Source organism: Oncorhynchus keta, chromosome 6, assembly GCF_023373465.1.
Source record: "Oncorhynchus keta strain PuntledgeMale-10-30-2019 chromosome 6, Oket_V2, whole genome shotgun sequence".
Lineage (NCBI taxonomy): Eukaryota > Metazoa > Chordata > Actinopteri > Salmoniformes > Salmonidae > Oncorhynchus > Oncorhynchus keta.
In genome coordinates, this window is record NC_068426.1 from 17905885 (window position 1) to 17932837 (window position 26953).

Consider the following 26953-nt stretch of genomic DNA (forward strand, 5'->3'; position numbering starts at 1 on the left):
AGAAAAGTAAATAAATAAAAACAGTATAAAAACAGTATGGGAATGAGGTAGGTGAAAAAGGGTGAGCTATTTACCTATAGACTATGTACAGCTGCAGCGATCGGTTAGCTGCTCGGATAGCTGATGTTTGAAGTTGGAGAGGAGATAAAAGTCTCCAACTTCAGCGATTTTTTGAGTTCCAGTCACAGGCAGCAGAGTACTGGAACGAAAGGCGGCCAAATGAGGTGTTGGCTTTAGGGATGATCAGTGAGATACACCTGCTGGAGCGCGTGCTACGGATGGGTGTTGCCATCGTGACCAGTGAACTGAGATAAGGCGGAGCTTTACCTAGCATGGACTTGTAGATGACCTGGAGCCAGTGGGTCTGGCACGAATATGTAGTGAGGGCCAGCCGACTAGAGCATACAAGTCGCAGTGGTGGGTGGTATAAGGTGCTTTAGTGACAAAACGGATGGCACTGTGATAGACTGCATCCAGTTTGCTGAGTAGAGTGTTGGAAGCCATTTTGTAGATGACATCGCCGAAGTCGAGGATCGGTAGGATAGTCAGTTTTACTAGGGTAAGCTTGGCAGCGTGAGTGAACACACACACACACACACACACACACACACACACACACACACACACACACACACACACACACACACACACACACACACACACACGCACTCGCACTCGCACTCGCCACACTTGAGTTGCAGGGCCAGGGGCTAGTTAAGCAATAAGGCCCGCCTACTGGTACCCTGTGTATATAGACAAGTTATCATTTACTCATTGTGCGTTTATTCCTTGTGTTGTTATTTTTCTATAATTTATCTTTTTTAAGAGAAGCGGAGGGCCTGGATACAGCCCTTAGCAGTGGTATATTGTTCTCATACCACAAACACACAAGGTTTTTGCTATTATTAACAGGTTATCAACATAAAAATAACCATAAACAAGTAGTTTTTCTTCATACCCATGGTATACGTCTGATATACACACAGTTGGAATGCTGTTTACCCAATCAGAATCCAGGTCCCAAATTACCCGGTTTATAATAGTTATTTGAACACAACAAAATAACGCAGAGGTTTGTTAAGCAATCCATATCTTTGGGAGAGGTGAAAAGCACAGCATTTTTACAGTAGATTTCTTAAAGGTTTCTTTCTGTCTTCTCCCTTTTCATCTCTCTCTGCTCCTCTGTCCTTATTTCTTATTCTGTATTAACTCATATATTTCCTCCGTGCCTCTCATCTATCAGTCATTTGGAATAGCAATTACACTCTGTTACCCAGCTACTTAAATGAGTTAGGACACACACTGTATGGGGGATAACATACTGTAGATACTGCAGCTATAGTGTTTAATACATTCAGAGTTCTTATCCACATAATCATCTTGCCTCATTTTAGCTGGTCTTTTTGATGTGTTAACCAAATCCTCTACCCTGGATTCATCCAAAAGACTGAAATACACACACACACACACACACACACACACACACACACACACACACACACACACACACACACACACACACACACACACACACACACACACACACACACACACACACACACACACACACACACGAACATACACATTCAATACAGTACGTACAGGCACATACACACACCGTATTGTGTTAATTGACAGATGATATTACCTCACCTGTGGGAGGGGATATCTCACATGAAACAAGTATTATTCTGCCATCTCTAATGAAGACAAAACTCTTGTATTATTTTCCATTATGAAGGGAATTACAGATTGACTGGGGGAAATGTATCCCCATGATGGTGGCAGCTTTGATGAGTATTTATAGTGTATTGTCTTTTTCGGTGTGATTATTTTTTTCATCCGTTTGATCAAATGGCCATTCAGATCACAAACACACGCTGTCTTTTGCCAAAGCACAGAAACATAATCGCCTCTAATCCTTACGCCATAAGGTGCAGCTGCAGTGATGAGCGAATCTAGATCTCTGCCAAAACCAAAAGCATCATTACATTGGAGATGTATCAGGTGTCACAAATCAGGAAAAGAGGAGTCAGATTATTTTATTTATTTGTTGCATTTTCATTTTATTTCCGTTGTGAATGTTTTGGGCCATGGCGAAATGTTAAAGGGTGTGTACTATTTCACACGACTCCTGCATAAGTAGAGCAGGAAACAAATACAATGAAACAAATACATCAAAAGAACAATACAGTATTCTGAGTTACCGTGTAGTCAATCACTGTTTGTGGAAAACTGGGTCATGTTCTCAAGTCTCCCCTGCACCCCTGTCCTGTGTCTCTGTGGTTATTGAAGACCTGGCCATGCTCAGCAGGCAGTGCTGGGTGACCTGCACCCCTGTCCTGTGTCTCTGTGGTTATTGAAGACCTGGCCATGCTCAGCAGGCAGTGCTGGGTGACCTGCACCCCTGTCCTGTGTCTCTGTGGTTATTGAAGACCTGGCCATGCTCAGCAGGCAGTGTTGGGTGACCTGCACCCCTGTCCTGTGTCTCTGTGGTTATTGAAGACCTGGCCATGCTCAGCAGGCAGTGTTGGGTGACCTGCACCCCTGTCCTGTGTCTCTGTGGTTATTGAAGACCTGGCCATGCTCAGCAGGCAGTGTTGGGTGACCTGCACCCCTGTCCTGTGTCTCTGTGGTTATTGAAGACCTGGCCATGCTCAGTCCTGTGTCTCTGGCAGTGCTGGGTGACCTGCACCCCTGTCCTGTGTCTCTGTGGTTATTGAAGACCTGGCCATGCTCAGCAGGCAGTGTTGGGTGACCTGCACCCCTGTCCTGTGTCTCTGTGGTTATTGAAGACCTGGCCATGCTCAGCAGGCACTGTTGGATGCCCTGCACCCCTGTCCTGTGTCTCTGTGGTTATTGAAGACCTGGCCATGCTCAGCAGGCAGTGTTGGGTGACCTGCACCCCCAGCTCCTCACCTGCTACCCACCAGGGTCCTCTGACATACCATAGCAGCTGCTCCATGCCTCCCTCCATCACTCCCTCACTTCAGCCTTCAGGACCGTGTAGAGAGATCTGTTGTGGATCTGATGACTGTGTCTCTGTATCTTTCCTGTCTCTGTCCTGCTCTTTTTCTTGCCCGTGTATTTTAGGAGAGGATCCAAATAATATCTGTGTACAGTAACGTCACAGTCTGTAGCTTATGTCTCATTACCCCTCCTTAGTGCAGCAGTGTAGTGTTCTCTTACTGGCATGCTCTATTCAGTCATTACACACAGGGTGTGTGTGACGTCTCACTGACTCTTCTGTAAAAGCTTTTTTTTTTTGCTAGCCAAACCACTGCCTGTGCGTGTCCCAGCTTGTGTTTGTGTGTGTGTGTGTGTGTGTGTGGACAAAAATAGACAGCCGCCCACATATCGTTAGGGAGATGGAGGGAGAGCGATAGAAACAGACTTAATTTGAGAGTGTGGAAGGCTGATGCAAACACATGGGCTCCCACTGAGACCTACTAAAGAGCACACCACAGCAGCCGAACATTTCCACTGTCAGACTACATTTACTGTGTGTGTCTGACTCTGACTGGGTGCTTCCACGCCTTTTGTACGTCAGTGAGTGTAATATGCTACAAAAAACACACATACATAGTATCACTTAAACAACACACATGTACCCACAAAACTCTGTTACCACACACTAATGGGAATATTGCCAATGCAGCAGTGTACTGGTTCTACAGTTCTACACCACAACTGTTTTTCTGCATGAAACTGAACATCCCTCGTATACAGTACATTTCGCACCCTACTGCAATTATTTTTTCTGGCTTGTTTACGTTTCCCCCTTGGCCATTGTGGCATGGAACTCAAACACAACGTTGGACGTTCTGTCGCAGTTCACGAGAGCTTGTAATTAGGGACTAGGGACTTCATCTCCGTCACAGGATTGTGCTGCCAAAGCTACCGTTACTATGCTACTTTACCATGGAGATTGTTGCTACCACTGCAGCTACTGTACCATGTTAATACTGCTAACACAATACTATCAGCAGTATCTGCTGTCTGCTGTTAGGACTCATTAACAGAACTTTATTCACATAATTGTAAATTGATATTTTAATGGTGGTAAAAGAGAGTTCTGTGTGTTGTTGCTTTTAAATCAGTTTAGCGGCGATGTTACAAGGGAAATGACACAGATCAATTTCACTGAGCTGACTTCTACTTTCTTTGTCACTTAGCAGACACTCTTATCCAGAGCAACTTACAGGAGAAATTAGCATTAAGTGCCTTTCTCATGGGCACATTGACAGATTTGTCACCTAGTCGGCTCGTGGATTCAAACCAGCAACCTTTTGGTTACTGACCCAACGCTCTTAACCGCTAGGCTACTGTACCTGCCACCACAACATCAAACATGTTTAGACAGATTACATCTGTCTCTATCTCTCTATACTTTTGTCTTTACCACCCCCTCAGATTCACTGAGTTGAGAATGTATAGTTTATATCTCAGCATCAGATGTATGTGATGAGAGGTGTATTTTGTATTTCACTGCAGAAAGAGAGAAGACAGGCTGCTGATAGATGGAGAGATAGCTCCCTTAACATGATCACCTTTTCCCTAGACGTCCTCTCTCTCTCTCTCTCTCTCTCTCTCTCTCTCTCTCTCTCTCTCTCTCTCTCTCTCTCTCTCTCTCTTCTCTCTCTTCTCTCATCTCTCATCTCTCAGTCTCCCCCAGCCACTCGCCCCCACAGTATATGTTAAACAATTAGGGACTACAGAGGGTTATAATTCCTACGCCAGGGAAGAGAACTGGGTAAAGATTCATTACATTCCTCATCTTATATCATACCTCAGATCGGTCTCTCTCTGTCTCTCCCTCGGTCTCTCGCTCTCTCTCACAGTAATTATGAGGTGGCTCTGTTTCAGAGTTGTTCCCTAAATCCCTCCTCTCATCCTCTTTGCCTCAGCAGGTCCTCGCTTGCTCTCTCATTCTGTCTTCATCTATGAAAAATAAAGAAGTATTGATAAAACAGGGCTTTTGATGTATGACTAACATTTTAGAATGTTTTTGGTGTATAGAAACCATTAATTGTTGAAAGAAAAGCAGTTGCATCTACCCTTAATAAAGGTATGGCTTTTACACTGTTAGCATCAGGCAAACAGGGCAGACAATGTGGGAGAGAATATAAACGCTAAAGAAAAGGAGAGAGCTTTCTAAAGAAAGTGTGGGAAGAGAACAGGGACAGAGAAAAGAGGAGCTAGTGGGAGATTTATCATCGATCTTGGCCATTGAGTATGGCTGACACAGACAGTCTATTGGGAACAAGCACCGCTCATAGGACTACGCAAGAGATTTACATTCATTTTTAAATGGAGAAGTACAGAGATAAATATTAGAATTTATTGCCTAATATACACTTTCTCCTAATATGCACTTTCTCCTCGCTCCTAGTGCCAGAGCAGCCTCCTCCTTAGAAAGGTATCATGTTTTCCAGCCTTGCCACTACAATGCACTAGCCTCATGCCCACAGAGCAGTAGAATGGCCTCAACCTAGAATGGCCTCAAGCACTATCTCAACCTTTCAATGCTAAAGCCACATTAATACTATAAACCCAGATGTGATGCTTCACTAACTCTGCATTAATGATATATATAGGCTTTGATTTGAAAAGAGCCCAGTTAGGTGATGCAATACAAAGAAGAACATTTCACAGAGGACCAAGAGAAGCATCAGTTTAGATTAATGCTCCTTTAGATTAATAACAATAGTGATAAAACAATAATAGCAGTAATAATGAACGGGTGTTCACAGGATGACAGAAAGGACACAAGATCTGTTAGATAACAAAGTAAGCACTCTATCGTGTAAAATGGCGCCAGAAGAAATGGCAGCAGTTTAATGGGCGCCCAACCAATTGTGTTATTATGTGGGTTTTTGCATTATTTGTAACTTATTTTGTACATAATGTTTCTGCAACCGTATCTTATGGCAAAAAAGAGCTTCTGGATATCAGGACAGCGATCACTCTCCTCGGATTAGATAAAGATTTTTTCTACAACAAAGACGACGCACAAGACATTCTCCAAACACCCCACAGGGCCGAAATCCCCGTTATTTGCAAGAGGAAGTGACGCAGGTACAGAGGACAAAGAGCCGGATGCCTGGTCAGGACCCAGAGAAGGCGACTGGAAAAGCTGCCGTTACCATCAATACTTCTCGCCAACGTGCAATGGATATTCAGCTGCACTGGCAAGATAAAACAGCACACTCTGGTAAGACGAGGGGGGGCGGTCTGTGCATTTTTGTAAACAACAGCTGGTGCACGAAATCTAAGGAAGTCTCTAGATTTTTCTCGCCTGAAGTATATTGTATATTGTATAGAGTATATTGTGATAAATTGCAGGCCACACTACTTGCCTAGAGAGCTTTCAACTATACTTTTCGTGGCTGTTTATTTACCACCACAGTCAGATGCTGGCACTAAGACCGCACTCAGTCAGCTGTATAACGAAATAAGCAAACAGGAAACCACTCACCCAGAGGCGGCGCTCCTAGTGGCCGGAGACTTTAATGCAGGGAAACTTAAATCTGTTTTAGCAAATTTCTGTTAAATGTGCAACCAGATGGAAAAAAATTCTAGATCACCTGTACTCCACACACAGAGACGCGTACAAAGCTCTCCCTCGCCCTCCATTTGGTAAATCTGACCTCAACTCTATCCTCCTGATTCCTGCTTACCAGCTAAAATTAAAGCAGGAAGCACCAGTGACTCGGTCTATAAAAACAATGGTTAGATGAAGCAGATGCTAGGACTGTTTTGCTATCACAGACTGGAACATGTTCCAGGATTCTTCCGATGGCATTGAGGAGTACACCACATCAGTCACTGGCTTTATCTATAAGTGTATCGAGGACGTCGTCCCCACAGTGACTGTACATACATACCCCAACCAGAAGCCATGGATTACAGGCAACATTCGCACTAAGCTAAAGGGTAGAGCTGCCGCTTTCAATGTGCGGGTCTCGAACCCGGAAGCTTACAAGAAATCCTTCTATGCCCTGCGACGAACCATCAAACAGGCAAAGCTTCAATAAAGGGCTAAGATTGACTCATACTACACCGGCACCGACACTCGTCTTATGTGGCAGGGCTTGCAAACTATTACAGACTACAAAGGGAAGCACAGCCGCGAGCTGCCCAGTGACACAAGCCTACCAGATGAGCTAAATCACTTCTATGCTCGCTTCGAGGCAAGCAAACTGAGGCATGCATGAGAGCATCAGCTGTTCCGAACGACTGTGTGATCACTCTCTCTGTAGCCTACGTGAATAAGACCTTTAAACAGGTCAACATACACTTGGCTGCGGGGCCAGACGGATTACCAGGAAGTGTGCTCCGGGCATATGCTGACCAACTGGCAGGTGTCTTCACTGACATTTTCAACATGTCCCTGATTGAGTCTGTAATACCAACATGTTTCAAGCAGACCACCATAGTCCCTGTGCCCAAAAACACAAAGGCAACCTGCCTAAATGACTACAGACCTGTAGCACTCATGTCCGTAGCCATGAAGTGCTTTGAAAGGTTGTTAATGGCTCACATCATCGCCATTATCCCAGAAACCCTAGACCCACTCCAATTTGCATACCGCCCAAACAGATCCACAGATGATACAATCTATTTTGCACTCCACACTGCCCTTTCCCACCTGGACAAAAGGAACACTGTGAGAATGCTATTCATTGACTACAGCTCAGCGTTCAACACCATAGTACCCTCAAAGCTCATCACTAAGCTAAGGATCCTGGGACTAAACACCTTCCTCTGCAACTGGATCCTGGACTTCCTGATGGGCTGCCCCCAGGTGGTAAGGGTAGGTAGCAGCACATCTGCCACGCTGATCCTCAACACTGGAGCTCCACAGGGGTGCATGTTCAGTCCCCTCCTGTACTCCCTGTTCATCCACGACTGCATGGCCAGGCTCGACTCCAACACCATCATTAAGTTTGCAGACGACACAACAGTGGTAGGCCTGATCACAGACAACGACGAGACAGCCTATAGCGAGGAGGTCAGAGACCTGGCCGTGTGGTGCCAGGACAACAACCTCTCCCTCAACGTAACCTCAAAGGAGATGATTGTGGACTACAGGAAAAGGAGGACCTTGCACACCCCCTTTCTCATCGACGGGGCTGTAGTGGAGTAGGTTGAGAGCTTCAAGTTCCTCTGTGTCCACATCAACAACAAACTAGAATGGTCCAAACACACCAAGACAGTCGTGGAGGGCACAACAAAGCCTATTCCCCCTCAGGAAACTAAAAAGATTTGGCATGGGTCCTGAGATCTACAGGTTCTACAGCTGCAACCTCGAGAGCATCCTGACTGGTTGCATCACTGCCTGGTACGGCAATTGCTCGGCCTCTGACCGCAAGGCACTACAAAGTGTAGTGCGTACGGCCCAGTACATCACTGGGGCTAAGCTGCCTGCCATCCAGGACCTCTACACCAGGTGGTGTCAGCGGAAGGCCCTAAAAATTGTCCAAGACCCCAGCCATCCCAGTCATAGACTGTTCTCTCTACTACCGCATGGCAAGAGGTACCGGAGTGCCAAGTCTCGAACAAAAAGGCTTCTCAACAGTTTTTACCCCCAAGCCATAAGACTCCTGAACAGGTAATCAAATGGCTACCCGGACTATTTACGTTGTGTGCCCCTCCCAAAGCCCCCCAAATCCTCTTTTTACGCTGCTGCTACTCTCTGTTCATCATATATGCATAGTCACTTTAACTATACATTCATGTACATACTACCTCAATTGGGCCGACCAACCAGTTCTCCCGCACATTGGCAAACCGGGCTGCATTGCGTCCCGCCACCCACCAACCCCTCTTTTACGCTACTGCTACTCTCTGTTCATCATATATGCATAGTCACTTTAACCATATCTACATGTACATACTACCTCAATCAGCCTGACTAGACGGTGTCTGTATGTAGCTTTGCTACTTTTATTGCCTCGCTACTGTATATAGCCTGTCTTTTTACTGTCGTTTTATTTCTTTACTTTCCTATTGTTCACCTAATACATTTTTGCACTATTGGTTAGAGCCTGTAAGTAAGCATTTCACTGTAAGCTGTTGTATTTGGCGCAAATGACAAATGAACTTTGATTTGATCTATCTTTCTTTATGTGCAATCAGTTACAATGCTTATCTTTCAATAACACAAGAATGACGCAAGTGAAGTTTAGTCTAGTGCTGTAGGTTGGTTACCTCTGAATGCAGCAGGTAATCATTTCTAAAGTCATTATTTCATGTATTGAGTTTTTGTCGAAAGCATTCCACAGAGATGCTGGTCAATGTTGACTACAATGATTCCCACATTTGGGTCAAGTTGGCTGGATGTCTTTTGGGCGGTGGACCATTGTTAATACACACGGGAAACTGTTGAGTGTGAAAAACAGCGTTTACAGTTCTTAATCCTCCTTTAATCTGTCTCCTCCCCATCATCTACACTGATGGAAGTGGATTTAACAAGTGACATCAATGAGGGATCATAGCTTTCACCTGGAATCACCTGGTCAGTCTATATCATGGAAAGAGCAGGTGTCCTTAATGTTTTGTACACTAAGTGTATACCAATTATGGGATAAATTTGACTAATGGTCTATGTTACGATTTGTTAAATATTTTCAGCGTTACTTTGAATGCAGCAACTAATCATTCTCAAATTCATTAGAGGCTTATTCATTGAGTCTATATACCAAATCTGTAGTCAATTTGACTTATGGTTCATGTGAAGAATATTTGCAAAGTATTTTTATCATTTGCAAATGTGCATCTATGGGTACAGTGTGGATTTATTTGAATGAAGTAAAAAAGGGTATTTCTCAAAGCCATTAAATGAGTCAAAATAATGACTCTGAATACAAAATATGAAGGGAATCTGACATAAGATTCATGAGGATGTCATGGATCCCTCTGGAACTTTCATTACACACACCTGGCCCCTATTCCAACCGATTGTATTTGTATATATGTGCCCTTATTGTTACAATGTCCGTTGGTGCGTGTGAGTACCTGTACTGTGTGTTTTGGGCTTTTGTGCCCTTGTGGATTGCGCAAATGATTATTGGTCTCGTCCCGTGTGTTAATCATTGTGAGCGTTTGTATTTATTTGAGGTTCTCCTCGCTCTTTTGTTTGAGTTTCAACTCTGTGTTTTCTACATGTTGTACATGTTTGTACATGTACACGGCACACCATAATTTTGTGCGTAATAAAAAAAAATATTACGCATTCCTGCGCCTGTCTCCCTCTGTCACATTGTTACCAACGTGACAGAGGAGAAGAAGATTGCAGAACTTCCAAGTTAATAGACCTTTGTGGAGCGGATTTACAAAGGATTTAATTACATTTGTTATCTAAAATCTGTTTTTTGGATTTATCAATATCTCAGCCAGAGAAGTATAAGGGCACAAGGCGAGACCCAGATGCAGACACAGGAGGCAGATTGTTTTAGTCTTTGATATTTATTATAATCCAAAAAGGTAGGCAAGAGAATGGTCGTGGACAGGCAAAAGGTCAAAACCAGTTCAGAGTCCAGGAGGTACAGAATAGCAGGCAGGCTTGAGGTCAGGGCAGGCAGAATGGTCCGACAGGCGGGTACAGAGTCCCGAAACGGGCAAAGGTCAAAACCGGGAGGACTAGCAAAAGACAATAGAAAAAGCAGGAGCACGGGAAAAGCACGCTGGTTGACTTGAAACATACAAGACGCACTTGCACAGAGAGACAGGAAACACAGGAATAAATACAATGGGGAAAACAAGCTTCACCTGGAGGGGGTGGAGACAATCACAAGGACAGGTGAAACAGATCAAGCGTGACAGTATCCCCCCTCTAGGGACGCCACCTGGCGCATACCTGGCTGACCGGGGTGTCGGCGGTGAAAATCGGCGATGAGGGCTGGGTCCAGGATGTCTTTAGCAGGAACCCAGCACTTCTCCTCTGGGATATAACCCTCCAAGTCAACCAGGTACTGTAAACCCCTGCCCCGTGGTCGAACCCTCAGGAGGCATCTCACCGTATATGCTGGCTGGCCATCGATGACACGGGGGGAGGAATGGGCCTAGAAATAGAAGACAGAGGACTGTGAGACAAGGGCTTAATCCTGGACACATGAAAAGTAGGGTGAACACAGAGGGTACGGGGCAACAGCAGACGGACAGCAGTGGGACTATTTACTCTAGAAATGGGGAAAGGACCAATGAAACGGGGGGAAAGTTTACGGGATTCTACCCGGAGGGGTAAGTCCCGAGTGGATAACCATACCCTCTGCCTGACCCGATAGCGAGGAGCCAGAGTCCGGTGGCGGTCCGCTTGTCGACGATACCTGGAGGTGGTCTTGAGAAAAGCCACCCGAGCTCTTTTCCAGGTACGTCGACAGTGGCGGGCGAACTGGGCTGAAGGTATGTTGACCTTCACTTCTTGCTCCGGGAAGAGCGGGGGCTGATACCCAATGGAGCATTCGAAGGGGGATAGTCCAGTAGTCGAGCCGGGGAGAGTGTTCCTGGCATATTCCACCGAGACCAGTTGCTGACTCCAGGTGGTGGGGTTACTGGCAACAAGACACCGGAGTGTCGTCTCCATATTTTGATTGGCTCACTCCGACTGGCCGTTAGATTGGGGATGAAACCCAGAGGACAGGCTGGCTGATGACCCGATAAGAGCACAGAACACCTTCCAGAAATGAGAACTGAGGACCCCGGTCCGAGACAATGTTAACCGGGAGTCCATGGATTCGGAAGACGTGCTGCACCATAAGCTGGGCCGTCTCCTTGGCTGAAGGTAACTTTGGAAGAGGGATGAAATGGGCGGCCTTTGAGAATCTGTCAACCACCGTCAGGATGGTGGTGTTGCCATCTAATGGAGGAAGCCCAGTGACAAAATCCAGGGAAATATGGGACCAGGGGCGATGAGGGACAGAGAGTGGCTGTAGGAGGCCAGACAGAGATTGCCGCAGAGTCTTGCTTTGCGCCCACACCATGCATGCGGCGACGAAGGCCGAGACATCAGGAACCATGGTGGGCAACCAGAAGCATTGATGGAGGAAAGCCAGGGTTCGATGAGTACCAGGATGACAGGTAAGCCTGGAGGAGTGAGCTGATTCCAGGACCTGAGACCAGGCCGAATCAGGAACAAACAACCGGTTAGTCGGGTTTGACTGGGAATACTGTGCCTTACGGACCAGAGCCTCAATTCCCCAAACAACAGAAGCTGCCAAACAAGAGGCAGGGAGGATGGTCTCAGATTCAGAGGGAGTGGCAGTGGAACTGTACAGACGGGAGAGAGCTTCCGGCTTCTTGTTTTTTGACCCTGGACGGTAAGGAGATGGTGAAATTTAACTAGGTAAATAACAGAGCGCAACGAGCTTGCCTTGGGTTGAGCTGCTTGTCAGTGCGGAGGTATTCTACATTCTTATGATCCGTTCATACCACAAATGGATGTTCCGCCCCTTCCACCCAATGTCTCCACTCCTCCAGAGCCATCTTAATAGCTAGGAGTTTCCGGTTCCCAACATAATAGTTTCTCTCCGCAGAGTTAAGACGATGGGACATGTTCCTGGAGGGATCGCTGAGAAAGAACGACCCCTACTCCCACATCGGAAGCATTAACCTCAACCACAAACTGACGAGTCGGGTCAAGATAGATGAGGATGGGAGCAGTCCATGGTGCAGCAGTCGCTGCTTTAGATCCCCTTTAGATCCCCATAAGCCTTGTCCGCTGCAGGAGACCATGTGAACGGTACCTTGGGAGAGGTGAGTGCAGAGAGGGGAGCCGCCACGTTGCTGTAGCCCCAAATGAAATGGCGATAGAAATGTGCAAATCCCAGAAACCATTGTAGCTGCACCATGGACGTAGGCTGGGGCCAATCCACCACCGCTCTCACCTTCTCCGGATCCATCTGAACATTCCCCTCAGCAATAATGTATCCCAGAAAGGAGATAGTGGAGCGATGGAACTCACACTTCTCAGCCTTTACAAACAACTCATTCTCCAGGAGGCACGAACATGGAGAATGTGTTCCTGGGCAAAACGAGAGTAAACAAGGTAGACAAAAACAAAACCAGGGACTGGAAGACAGCGGCGCATTGTTGAGTCCAAACGGCATAACCAGGTACTCATAGTGTCCACTGGCATTGTTGAAAGCTGTCTTCCACTCATCTCCTTTGCTTATCCACAAAAGGTGGTAAGCATTTCGAAGGTCCAGTTTGGAAAAGATAGTAGCCCCCTGGAGAGGTTCAAAAGCTGAAGAGAGAAGTGGTAGAGGGTACCGATTTTTAATCGTAATGTCATTGAGACCCTGTTAACCAATACATGGACTCAGGGTCTTGTCCTTCTTCCCCACAAAGAAGAATCCTGCGCTGGCAGGAGAGGCCGAAGGGCGAATGCTCCCAACAGCCAGTGAGTCCTCAATGTACTCCTCCATGACCTTGGTGTCCGGACCAGACAGAGAATATAGCCGGTCTCGAGGCGATGTGGTGCCCGGAAGGAGGTCAATAGCACAATCATAAGGACGATGTGGAGTAGGGGAGGTAGCACGAGCCTTGCTGAAAAACCTCCAGGAAGTCATGATACTCTGCGGGCAGGGCAGAGAGATACAAGACCGTACTTAACCCTGGAGGCAGACATTTCGGAGAAGGCTGTGCCGCCTTTAGGCAGTATGAATGGAAGAACGAGCTCCAACCCAGGATGGAACCCGTAGTACAGTCAATATGTGTGTTGTGCTTCTGGAGCCAAGAAAAACCCAAAACAACAGGTATGTGAGGGGACTCAATGAGGAGCTGAATTGACTCACTGTGATTTCCAGATACCCGCATATTAATGAGAACTGTGCTGTGTGTCTCTCTACCAATGGAGCGGCCGTCTAGTGCCCTGGCATGCATGGTAGCAGAGAGGAGTTGAGTAGGGATACTGAGTTCTGATACCAGGGTAGTGTCCATGAAACTCTCATCTGCCCCAGAGTCAGTTAACACCCGGAGAGACTAAGACTGGTCTCCCCACAGCAAGCTCACATAAAAAGGAGTTTGGGTAAATGGGGCTTAGAGGGTTCCCAGTCAGACTCACCAGATTACTTGTACCTACATACAGGAAAAGGGGGCCAGCTTTCCTTTTGTTCTCTCTAATCATCACTCCTCTGGGATTCTGGAGCTCCTTTTCATCAGCCTTCCAGAAGCACATTGAGAAAGTGATTCAGATGCCGTGGGCTGCAGGTGAACCCATAATGCAGCTCGTCACTCACAACCATTCCTCAGGGACACAAATCTACAGACACAACGGCTCTGGTTTGATGAGACAATAATTCATCAAACAAACTGTTACCAACATATTAAAATAACAATGAATTACATATTTTCATTAACCTTACTTTGATAAGTCAATTCATACAATTTCATTCTTCCACCAGAAGATATAATCCGGACCAAAATTTGTATGGAAATTCTTTTGGCCATGTTGCTACAGATGTGACCAAGACGTTAATTATTTTTGCATAGTTGCTATGCAAAAGGACTCGTTGTCCGTTATGAACAAAATGGTTGCTATGCAGGCTGGATAACGTTCTTGTCACTTGCTAGTTAGCAAGCCAACTTCAGTTAACTGTAAAAAATAAAAAAAATAAAAAAAATAAGGTCCTCACACCAAAATGGTTGCTGTTTGTCATCAGTCTTTAACATGGTGCCACACGTGTCGGGGGCTACAGTCCATTACAGATTACAAAGGAAGACCCAGCAGTGATCTGTTTTTAATACATTTGCAAAAACGTCTAAAAAACATTTTTTTGCTTTGTGATTATGGGGTATTGTGCGTAGATTGATGAGGGGAAATAACAATATAATCATTATAATCACTAGTACTCCAGTATGGCTTGCCGTGCGGTAGCAGAGAGAACAATCTATGACTTGAGTGGATGGAGTATTTGACCATTTTTAGGGCCTCCCCTGACACTGCCTGGTATAGAGGTCCTGGATGGCAGGGAGCTCGGCCCCAGTGATGTACTGGACCATACGGACTACCCTCTATAGCGCCTTGCGGTCGGATGCCGAGCAGTTGCCTGAGGGGGAAGAGGCATTGTTGTGCCCTCTTCACAGCTGTGTTGGTGTGTTTGGACCATGATAGTCGGGAACGTGCCGCAAATCTGCGATTTAAGAACAGCACGCAGGCAAAACAGGCCTTTCACAATATTTAAAATAAAATCAAGGGAAAACACAGGTTGGAATGCAAATGGCTCCTGCTACCAAAATATTTGATCAACTTCCAAATGTTGTTGAGAGAGAGAGAGAGAGAGAGAGAGAGAGAGAGAGAGCATTTTTAGGACTATAATTTCCTCCTCATATTGTAGCCTACAATATGTCTCCACACAAAGTAGCCTGATATTTCAATCATTTGTGTTGTATTATTAAAAAAGATTCCGCCAAAGTCTCCAGTCATGCAAAATGATGTAGAATTGCATGAAATACGTTTATAAAAGGCCACATTTTTCCCGGACCCTAGGCTACTACTGCTCTATGCCACTACGCAAATGCGATGATATACATGCAATGCTTTATTCAAAAGTTATTTTTTCTCATGCGTTTTGGTCCTCAGAACTCCCCAGGTCACCCCCCTTTTGGCTCACTTTTTGTTCCGGCACCTCCAGATTTACAAATGAAGCACTGATGATCATCGTGTTGTCGGGAAAACTTAATGATGGTGTTGAAGTCGTGTGTGGCCAAGCAGTGGTGGGTGAACAGTGTGTAACAGGAGGGGACTGAGCACGCAATCCTGAGGGACCCCCGTGTTGAAGGTCAGCGTGGTAGATGTGTCACCACCTGGAGGTGCCTCGTCAGGAAGTCCAGGATCCAGTTGCAGAGGGAGGTGTTCAGTACCAGGCACCCACGACTGCATGGCCACGCACTACTCCAACACCATCATCAAGTTTTCTGATGATGCGACGGTGGTAGGCCTGATCACCGGCGACGATGAGACTAGTGACCTGGCAGTGTGGTGCCCAGGACAACAACCTCTCCGTCAACGTCAGTAAGACCAAGGAGCTGATCATGGACTACAGCAGTGGTCACCAACCTTTTCTGAGTCAAGATCACTTTCGCAGACAAAAAGCAAGCAGAGATCTACTGCTCAGATTTTTTTTTAAACATGACTTACATTTTTTTTTTTTTTTACATTAACCTAATAAAAACAGTTCTGCAGGAATGAGGTTTGTGCAGTAGGCTTAATACATTATCACAGCAGACTGGCTATATCCTTGGCATACCAATATTGTTCTTATTAGACCATATTATATTTCAAAACTCAAGCTTTGATTACAAAATAGATCAGTTGGTGTTGCACTTGCGAGGCACAGCTGAGCATAAATTGAAATAATTTGCAAATAATTTGCTTTTTCATATGACTGGACTGATGGTACCTGCATTTGATGGTCATGGTGCTTTCAAGACAAGGTCAAGTCATGACGTCAGTAATCTTCAGGTCGGAGCTCTAGAAAGATGCCGACTTGGAGTTCCGAGTTGGATGACATTTTAAAACAATTTTTCACAGTCGGATCTAGTTTTTTTTCCAAATTCCCAGTTGTCTTGAATGCACTGAAGTCGGAAGTCAGAGATTTCAGAGTTCCCAGTTGTTTTGAACAAGGCATTAGTCTCAGCGGAGGAAGGGAGAGAGCAGCAGAGGGTCTGCCTCTCACGGTCCCTGCTCTCTCCTTCCTTTCATCCGGTGACACTGACCAGAGAGAGGGGACACTGTCTTCCACCTGATGGCGAAACTCGAGTCACACCGCATCTGCCCCATGCACAAATTCATGTTGTTCCTATTACCAGAGAAAGTTAAATATTCCTTGATGTTAAAATAGACACGACGAGCTGCTAATAACAATAGAAACGCAGGGCTATCGATACACCAGGCTCCTCATTCATTGCAGCTGTAGCGCGAGTGGAAGTAGGGAGAAGCACGTTTTATGTTTTGTGGTCTTGTTTAATTAAAACAGTGTTGACAGTGCTTCATAAAAACAGCAGCTCTTTGCTCTATTCATTGACAGTCTCTCTCTCTCGTCATGGTTTTAAAAGTTACTCATCTTGGAGGCTGTAGGCACCATGATTTGAGCTCTCTGATTGAACAGAGCAGTAGGCGCACACGATTTAGCCACAGGGTCTACCAGGTAGTCTTTTCAGTCCAATCAAATGGTTCACAATGGTAACACTCTGCCTACACGGTGCGCAGGGCTTCTGAATGAAGTGCACCTAACACCAACAGCACAACACCAAGAAAAAAAGGAGCGCAAAACTTTGTTTGCTTTCTCCAGAAATGTTTGGTGATCGACTAGGATCACGATTGACTTGCTGGTGGCCACTGGGCTACAGGAAACAGGGGGCGAGCGCGCCCCCATCCACATAGGCAGGGCTGCAGTGGAGCAGGACAAGAGTTTTCAAGTTCCTCTGTGTCCAAATCACTAAGGAGGTTGAAAAGGTTTAGCATACGTACTCAAATCCTCAAAGGGTTATACAGCCTAAATATTGAGAGCATTTTGACTGGCTGCATCACTGCTTGGTATGGCAACGGGTCGCAATTGTAAATGAGAACTTGTTCTCAACTTTCCTACCTGGTTAAATAAAGGTGAAATAAAAAAATACAAAAAATAAAAACAGCCCAGTACATCACTGGGCCGAGCTACCTGCCATCCAGGACCTCTATATCAGGCGGTGTGAAAGGAAGGCCTGGAAAATGGTTAAAGACTCCAGCTACCCAATCCATAGACTGGTATTAAGAGCCATAATATTGTTTTGGAACCGGCCCTGTATATACTGTAGCTTACTTGCTTCTTGTGTCCTTGTTATTTCTTATTTTTGTTCCACGGATTACTGCATTGTTGGGTTTAGAGCAAAAAAAGGCATTTCACTGTACTTGTGAAATTGAAATTGAAGCACTTGTCTCATATAGCAATTAAAATATATGAGATGGATTACAACATAAACATAGAGAGCGAAATACGAGAGTCCTTTTTTTTATTTCACTAGTCTCTCCTGCTTCCTCTTCCACGCTCTGACTACAGATATCTTGCCGAAGGCCATGACTTTTTTAAGAGAAGATACATTATTGCTACCTGTTGCCATGCCAACCCCATGCATTTGTGTTTCATAAACCTCACCCACAGCTGCAGGTGCAAAACCATAATTTGACAGCGCTAATGTGTTAGTTGTTGACGTTAATATTCTACATACTCACCTGTGGGACTGTAGGCAATATAACTTAACTCATTTATGTTTTGCCTTATGTTTTATCTATTCATGTTCTCTCACCAGAGAGAAAGGCATCCTGGTCAGTCTGTAATTCATTTTCAGTGTTCCCCTCCCATATACTGGTGTACCAGAGGCACACTGCAACCCACGCAAAGCTGGATGGCTCCAGGCAATTCAGGGCCCCCACCCACACACTCATCTGTAATGTATTGGACATTTGAAAAATGCCTGCCTTATTGCTCTGGTGTTTTAATATTCTGAGTAGTGCATTTCTGTTTATTCGCCACATTATCTTGTAACTCCAGTGCCAGTCAAAAGTTTGGACACACCTACTCATTCAAGGGTTTTTCTTTATTTTTACTTTCTACATCGTAGATAAATAGTGAAGACATTGAAACTATGAAATGTCACATGAAATCATGTAGTAACCAAAAAAGTGTTAAACAAATCTAAATATATTTCATATTTGAGATTATTCAAAGTAGCCACCCTTTGCATTCCAATCGCCATTTCTTTGTGAGACGCAGATTAGGTGAATGGATGATCTCCGTATGTGTGGTTCCCACCATGAAGCATGGAGGAGGAGGTGTGATGGTGTGGGGGTGCTTTGCTGGTGACACTGTCAGTGATTTATTTAGAATCATTTGTTTTACAACAGGACAATGACCCAAATCACACCTCCAGGCTGTGTAAGAGCTATTTGACCAAGAAGGAGAGTGATGGAGAGCTGCATCAGATGACCTGTCCTCCACAGTCACCCAACCTCAACCCAATTGAGATGGTTTGGGATGAGTTGGACCGCAGAGTGGATTAAAAGCAGCCAATAAGTACTCAGCATATGTGGAAAGTGACTACCTCATGAATCTTGTTGAGAAAATACCAAGAGTGTGCAAAATTGTCCTCAAGGCAAAGGGTGGCTACTTTAAAGAATCACAAATATTAAATATATTTTGGATTTGTTTAACACTTTTTTGGTTACTACATGATTCCATACAGTATATGTTATTTCATAGTTTTGATGTCTTCACTATTATTTTACAATGTAGGAAATAGTACAAATAAAGAAAAACCCTAGAATGAGTAGGCGTACCAAACTTTTGACTGGTACTGTACCTTAATCATGACTGCTGCAGTCAAATGCAATGGGAGAGTTTGTTCTCTAATTGGTTGATTTATCACAGGCATACAGATCTGGGAAGAGGCCAGACTCTAAATCAACATAAATGTACTTTTGTTTTGTAAAAACAAATAGCGTCTCTGCTGAAGAAATAGAACATAATTCAATCTGTAGCTGCACTTTTTCACACAGTCTAGCCTGGGATACTATCTGCATGCACATTACAATTAAAATCAACATATATTTCACACTCTCAGTTAATGGAATAATATTATGTAGCTATCAATATTCAAAACATGTCAGATGTGAGTAGGTTCGTTAAACACTATGCAAAGTCTCATACTTGGTATTTCATTCACTGCACTGCTCGACTCAAGCGTGCTGTTGGGATGTACCCAGGGAGTAAGTCAATTTGTATCTGTGTGGAGTGGTTATTTTAGGCCTACTTACTGTGTGTGTGTGTGTGTGTGTGTGTGTGTGTGTGTGTGTGTGATGTGTGTTTGTTTTGAGGTTTTGCTCCAGTGAGTAACAGTGCCATTCAATACCTGAAGGCCACAGTGTGGAATTAAGGTCTCGTGCTTAAAGAGATAAATGCACAAATGCAGTTTTCCTGCGTGCTCGCGTTTCCTCCTCCTTCCTCCTGTTGTCATCATCCGTCTCCATCAGGCCGTGTGCACCTCTTCCTGTCTTCCGGGACGGCCCTTCAGTCTGCGTGGGGAATGTGTAGGCGGGGAGTTGACACCTGGGACCTCTCCACTCATCTGTGTGGACCAGAGCCTGTCTGCCAGAGGGTGTCTGTTTGTGTGAGGCAGAGGTCTGCTGGGCATAGGAGCACGATGGATCCGGGACTATTCTTATCTGTACACTGTCTGGCTTGGCCCATCTGCTGTAGCCAGCCCTGCAGTCTTAACATAGGCCTATCTGATAGCTGTCCACCGCTGTCTGTTTGACTGCTGTGGAGCTTCGAGTTCAGCCACCCATGGGAATAGTCCATCGAACGACAAGGCTGCTTTAGACACATTTACACTGATATGAATGAGGCACCACTTGGAAAGGCTTTCTGGGTCACTGGACAGAGGACAGAGAGATGCGGTGAGGCGTAGGTAGAAATCATGTGATTAACACTGTGCCATCCAATAAAGAAGATTTCCAAACTCTGTGTGGGCTTCAGCAGCACATTTGGGTTGCAGGGCAAGATGGAAAGGAAAATAACATAGTGAATTACATTTTAGTGATAACTCACAGGCACGACACATGAATTAAAAAGGTATCTGGTGATAAGGTTGGAGGAAAATTAGGGTGTGTGTGTGTGTGTGTGTGTGTGTGTGTGTGTGTGTGTGTGTGTGTGTGTGTGTGTGTGTGTGTGTGTGTGTGTGTGTGTGTGTGTGTGTGTGTGTGTGTGTGTGTGTGTGTGTGTGTGCGCGCATCGTGGCTGTAATGTATATGGCTTAACCGCTTAATTGTTGGTTCCCAGAAGTGTCCCTGCCTGCCTTAGTGCCTTTCTTCATTATTCATGAACCCTAATTACCTGCGCTCTGTGCCTCCCACCCTGCCTTCCTCTTTATATCACTCTCACTTTCTCATCCAGCCAATGGAAGAAAATAAAAAGAGATAGCAAGCAGTTTTCTCTCCATCTTTCCTGCTGATATTCATCACCCCTTATCTTCACCTCTGTCTCTTCACCCTTCTCTGTCCCCATCTCTCTTCTTCTGAAGAGCTTCTCTCTTCTCTATCCCCATCTCTCTCTCCTGAAGAGCTTCTCTCTTCTCTGTCCCCATCTCCCTCTTCTTCTGAAGAGCTTCTCTCTTCTCTGTCCCCATCTCTCTCTTCTTCTGAAGAGCTTCTCTCTTCTCTGTCCCCATCTCTTTCTCCTTCTGAAGAGCTTCTCTCTTCTCTGTCCCCATCTCTCTCTTCTTCTGAAGAGCTTCTCTCTTCTCTGTCCCCATCTCTCTCTTCTTCTGAAGAGCTTCTCTCTTCTCTGTCCCCATCTCTTTCTCCTTCTGAAGAGCTTCTCTCTTCTCTGTCCCCATCTCCCTCTTCTTCTGAAGAGCTTCTCTCTTCTCTGTCCCCATCTCTCTCTTCTTCTGAAGAGCTTCTCTCTTCTCTGTCCCCATCTCTTTCTCCTTCTGAAGAGCTTCTCTCTTCTCTGTCCCCATCTCTTTCTCCTTCTGAAGAGCTTCTCTCTTCTCTGTCCCCATCTCTCTCTTCTTCTGAAGAGCTTCTCTCTTCTCTGTCCCCATCTCTCTCTTCTTCTGAAGAGCTTCTCTCTTCTCTGTCCCCATCTCTCTCTTCTTCTGAAGAGCTTCTCTCTTCTCTGTCCCCATCTCTCTCTCCTTCTGAAAAGCTATATGGTTCTCTGTCCCCATCTCTCTCTCTGTCTGAAGAGCTATCTGGTTCTATGTCTCCATCTCTCTCTCCTTTTGAAGAGCTATGTGGTTCTATGTCTCCATCTCTCTCTCCTTCTGAATAGCTATCTGGTTCTCTGTCCCCATCTTTCTCTCCTTCTGAAGAGCTATCTGGTTCTACGTCTCCATCTCTCTCTCCTTCTGAAGAGCTATCTGGTTCTCTGTCCCCATCTTTCTCTCCTTCTGAAGAGCTATCTGGTTCTATGTCCCCATCTTTCTCTCCTTCTGAAGAGCTATCTGGTTCTCTGTCCCCATCTTTCTCTCCTTCTGAAGAGCTATCTGGTTCTATGTCTCCATCTCTCTCTCCTTCTGAAGAGCTATCTGGTTCTATGTCTCTATCTCTCTCTCCTTCTGAAGAGCTATCTGGTTCTCTGTCCCCATCTTTCTCTCCTTCTGAAGAGCTATCTGGTTCTATGTCTCCATCTCTCTCTCCTTCTGAAGAGCTATCTGGTTCTATGTCTCCATCTCTCTCTCCTTCTGAAGAGCTATCTGGTTCTATGTCCCCATCTTTCTCTCCTTCTGAAGAGCTATCTGGTTCTCTGTCCCCATCTTTCTCTCCTTCTGAAGAGCTATCTGGTTCTATGTCTCCATCTCTCTCTCCTTCTGAAGAGCTATCTGGTTCTCTGTCCCCATCTTTCTCTCCTTCTGAAGAGCTATCTGGTTCTATGTCTCCATCTCTCTCTCCTTCTGAAGAGCTATCTGGTTCTACGTCTCCATCTCTCTCTCCTTCTGAAGAGCTATCTGGTTCTATGTCTCCATCTTTCTCTCCTTCTGAAGAGCTATCTGGTTCTATGTCTCCATCTTTCTCTCCTTCTGAAGAGCTATCTGGTTCTATGTCCCCATCTTTCTCTCCTTCTGAAGAGCTATCTGGTTCTCTGTCCCCATCTTTCTCTCCTTCTTAAGAGCTATCTGGTTCTATGTCTCCATCTCTCTCTCCTTCTGAAGAGCTATCTGGTTCTACGTCTCCATCTCTCTCTCCTTCTGAAGAGCTATCTGGTTCTATGTCTCCATCTTTCTCTCCTTCTGAAGAGCTATCTGGTTCTATGTCTTCATCTCTCTCTCCTTCTGAAGAGCTATCTGGTTCTATGTCCCCATCTTTCTCTCCTTCTGATGAGCTATCTGGTTCTATGTCTTCATCTCTCTCTCCTTCTGTAGAGCTATCTGGTTCTATGTCTTCATCTCTCTCTCCTTCTGAAGAGCTATCTGGTTCTATGTCCCCATCTTTCTCTCCTTCTGATGAGCTATCTGGTTCTATGTCTTCATCTCTCTCTCCTTCTGAAGAGCTATCTGGTTCTACGTCTCCATCTCTCTCTCCTTCTGAAGAGCTATCTGGTTCTATGTCTCCATCTTTCTCTCCTTCTGAAGAGCTATCTGGTTCTATGTCTTCATCTCTCTCTCCTTCTGAAGAGCTATCTGGTTCTATGTCCCCATCTTTCTCTCCTTCTGATGAGCTATCTGGTTCTATGTCTTCATCTCTCTCTCCTTCTGTAGAGCTATCTGGTTCTATGTCTTCATCTCTCTCTCCTTCTGAAGAGCTATCTGGTTCTATGTCCCCATCTTTCTCTCCTTCTGATGAGCTATCTGGTTCTATGTCTTCATCTCTCTCTCCTTCTGAAGAGCTATCTGGTTCTACGTCTCCATCTCTCTCTCCTTCTGAAGAGCTATCTGGTTCTACGTCTCCATCTTTCTCTCCTTCTGAAGAGCTATCTGGTTCTACGTCTCCATCTCTCTCTCCTTCTGAAGAGCTATCTGGTTCTACGTCTCCATCTCTCTCTCCTTCTGAAGAGCTATCTGGTTCTACGTCTCCATCTCTCTCTCCTTCTGAAGAGCTATCTGGTTCTACGTCTCCATCTCTCTCTCCTTCTGAAGAGCTATCTGGTTCTATGTCTCTGACCCAACATGTATGTTTTTCCCCATCTGCAGGAAGCTGTTGGAGGTGAAGGTCATTGATGATGAGGAGTATGAGAAGAACAAGACCTTCATCATCCAGCTGGGGGAGCCTGTGCTGCTGGAGATTGGACGGAAACATGGTCAGTGCAGAGCCCTGCGGGTTCAACGCTGCCATTTACTGTAGCAGCCTCATGTTATCGCTGTCAGATTTAACAGCCTTAAATGTTGTATTTCACACGATCAGTTATCGGCAAAATACAACAGCTGTTTATGAAGGATGGAATGGTAATTCTGGAAGTGCTGGGGTCTTTATTTGTTGTTGCCCCTGGCAGATCCATGTTTTAAGTGATGAGGTTGCGTTACATAGAATAATAACACATGACATCCTTAACTTGTAATTTATTTGATTCCAAATCTAGGTGTTATGTTGCTTTCATAAACACATTAGTGGGGATTGGTAACATTAACAAATGTATATTGAAAAACAAACACATCACCAAAATGTATTTTATGGCCAGGATGTCCCTGAGTGTACAAATGGTTACACTATAGAGGCACATTAGTTGGCATTAGTGACTTGCGGGGGATTTCATCAAGACTGAGAGTAGTTGGTCCATGTTAGTGCTGTTTCTCCAGGCTATTCTTCTCACTGCACATTCATTATAGTATTTTACACTAATGTAATGTTTTTGGTGCATTTCAATTATTCCTGCATTGCTGATACGCATGATAAAAAAAAAATGTTTTACCCCCTCACAAAACTCTGTATATTGATACATTAGTATACAGTTTATTCACAGAGAATGAATTTGATAAATAAATGACAGTGCGTTTTTGTATACAGTGAGCTCCAAAAGTATTGTGATACATTTTTGGTTGTTTTGGCTCTGTACTCCAGCATGTTGGATTTAAAATGACACTAACTACGAGGTTCAAGTGCAGACTGTCAGCTTTAATTTGAGGGTATTTTCATCCATATCGGGTGAACCGAAATAGAAATTACAGCACTTTTTGTACATAGTCCATTTTAGGGGACCAAAAGTATTGGGACAAAGTCACTTATATGTCTATTAAAGTAGTAGAAAGTTTAGTATTTGGTCCCATATTCATAGCAATGACTACATCAAGCTTGTGACTCTATAAATTAGTTGGATGCATTTGCTGTTTGTTTTGGTTGTGTTTCAGATGATTTTGTCCCCAATAGAAATTAATGGTAAATAATGTATTGTGTAATTTGAGTCACTTTTATTGTAAATGAGAAACACTTCTACATTAAAGTGGATGCTACCATGATTACAGATAATCCTGAATGAATCGTGAATACAGATGCACAAATATCATACCCCAAGACATGCTAACCTCTCACTATTACAATAACAGGGGAGTTTAGCATTTTATATCATACCCCAAGACATGCTAACCTCTCAATATTACAATAACAGGGGAGGTTAGCATTTTATATCATACCCCAAGACATGATAACCTCTCACTATTACAATAACAGGGGAGGTTAGCATTTTATATTTTACCGCAAGACATGCTAACCTCTCAATATTACAATAACAGGGGAGGTTAGCATTTTATATCATACCCCAAGACATGATAACCTCTCACTATTACAATAACAGGGGAGGTTAGCGTTTTATATTTTACCGCAAGACATGCTAACCTCTCAATATTACAATAACAGGGGAGGTTAGCATTTTATATCATACCCCAAGACATGATAACCTCTCACTATTACAATAACAGGGGAGGTTAGCATTTTATGATATTTGACATTGAAGTGTTCCTCTCTGCTTCACAGGAGACTCCAATGAGAACAAATCAGCCAACGATGAGGAGGAGGTGTCCAAGATGGGCTGTCCCAGCCTGGGAGAACCACTCAAACTGGAGGTGGTGATAGAGGAATATATTTTACCGCAAGACAGGTAACCCACAAAAACAAACAAACAAACAAACCCCAAGACATGATAACCTCTCACTATTACAATAACTCCTCTGTCCCCCTAGCATTTGTCCCACCCTGTATCCCTCTCTTTGACATTGAAGTGTTCCCCTGTCTCCTCTGTCCTCCAGGAGTCTCCTATGTCCCCCCTGTCTCCTCTCTTCTCTATCCGTCCTGTCTCCTCTGTTCCCCCTGGTCCTCCTCTCTTCTCTATCCAAACTGTTTCCTCTGTCCCACCCTGTCCTCCTCTCTTCTCTAACCCCAAAAACAAACAAACTGTCACAGACCACCCCTGTCTCCTCTGTCCCACCCTGTCCCCCTCTCTTCTCTATCCCCCTGTCTCCTCTGTCCCCCCTGTCCTCCTCTCTTCTCTATCCCCCTCTCTCCTCTGTCCTCCCCCTGTCTCCTCTGTCCTCCCCCTGTCTCCTATGTCCCCCCTGTCTCCTCTGTCCCACCCTGTCCTCCTCTCTTCTCTATCCCTCCTGTCTCCTCTGTCCCCCCCTGTCCTCCTCTCTTCTCTATCCGTCCTGTCTCCTCTGTTCCCCCTGTCCTCCTCTCTTCTCTATCCCTCCTGTTTCCTCTGTCCCACCCTGTCCTCCTCTCTTCTCTATACCTCCTATCTCCTCTGTCTCCCCCTGTCTCCTCTGTCCCACCCTGTCCTCCTCTCTTCTCTATCCCCCCTGTCTCCTCTGCCCCCCCCTGTCTCCTCTGTCCCCCCCTGTCTCCTCTGTCCCACCCTGTCCTCCTCTCTTCTCTATCCCCCCTGTCTCCTCTGCCCCCCCCTGTCTCCTCTGTCTCTTCTGTCTCCCTCTGTCCCTGCAGCATAATATTTCTGACCGACCACCTAGATCTGGTCTTATGTTGCAAAATTTGAAATTGTGTTTTTTTTTTAAGGATTCACATGTGAGGCCATGTGCTAAACAGAGTGAGTAAGGTACTGTTGTAAACAACCAAAGAATAAGACAAAAAGTGGTGAAAGTAGTAGCCTATAATATATATATATTATAATAAGGAAAATCTCCAGATAAAAATACACGTTATATAGTCCTTGGTTTATATCTTAATCTGACTTTGGTGCAGGTCCTGTTGTTCTTCACATTACTGTCTCTGGTAAACAAACAATATATCAAATTAATAATGTATTTGTCACATGTACAGCTCTGGATAAGAGCGTCTGCTAAATGACTTAAATGTAAATGTAATGTAAATGTGTAAATGGTACAGTGAAGTAATTACTTGCATATTTTATAGTAGCAATATAAAAATAGACAGTGTCCAGATTAAAATATTTTATAAATATTTTATAATTATTAGATGATGCTTACCCAGACACTTGTCTAAATGGATGGGTCATGTGAAAGAATG

General features: G+C 44.8%; 1 pseudogene; it reads left to right on the top strand.

Annotated features, from left to right (window-relative positions):
* LOC118384837 (sodium/calcium exchanger 3-like) overlaps positions 1-26953 on the top strand; it is a 69442-nt pseudogene that overhangs the window by 37559 nt on the left and 4930 nt on the right.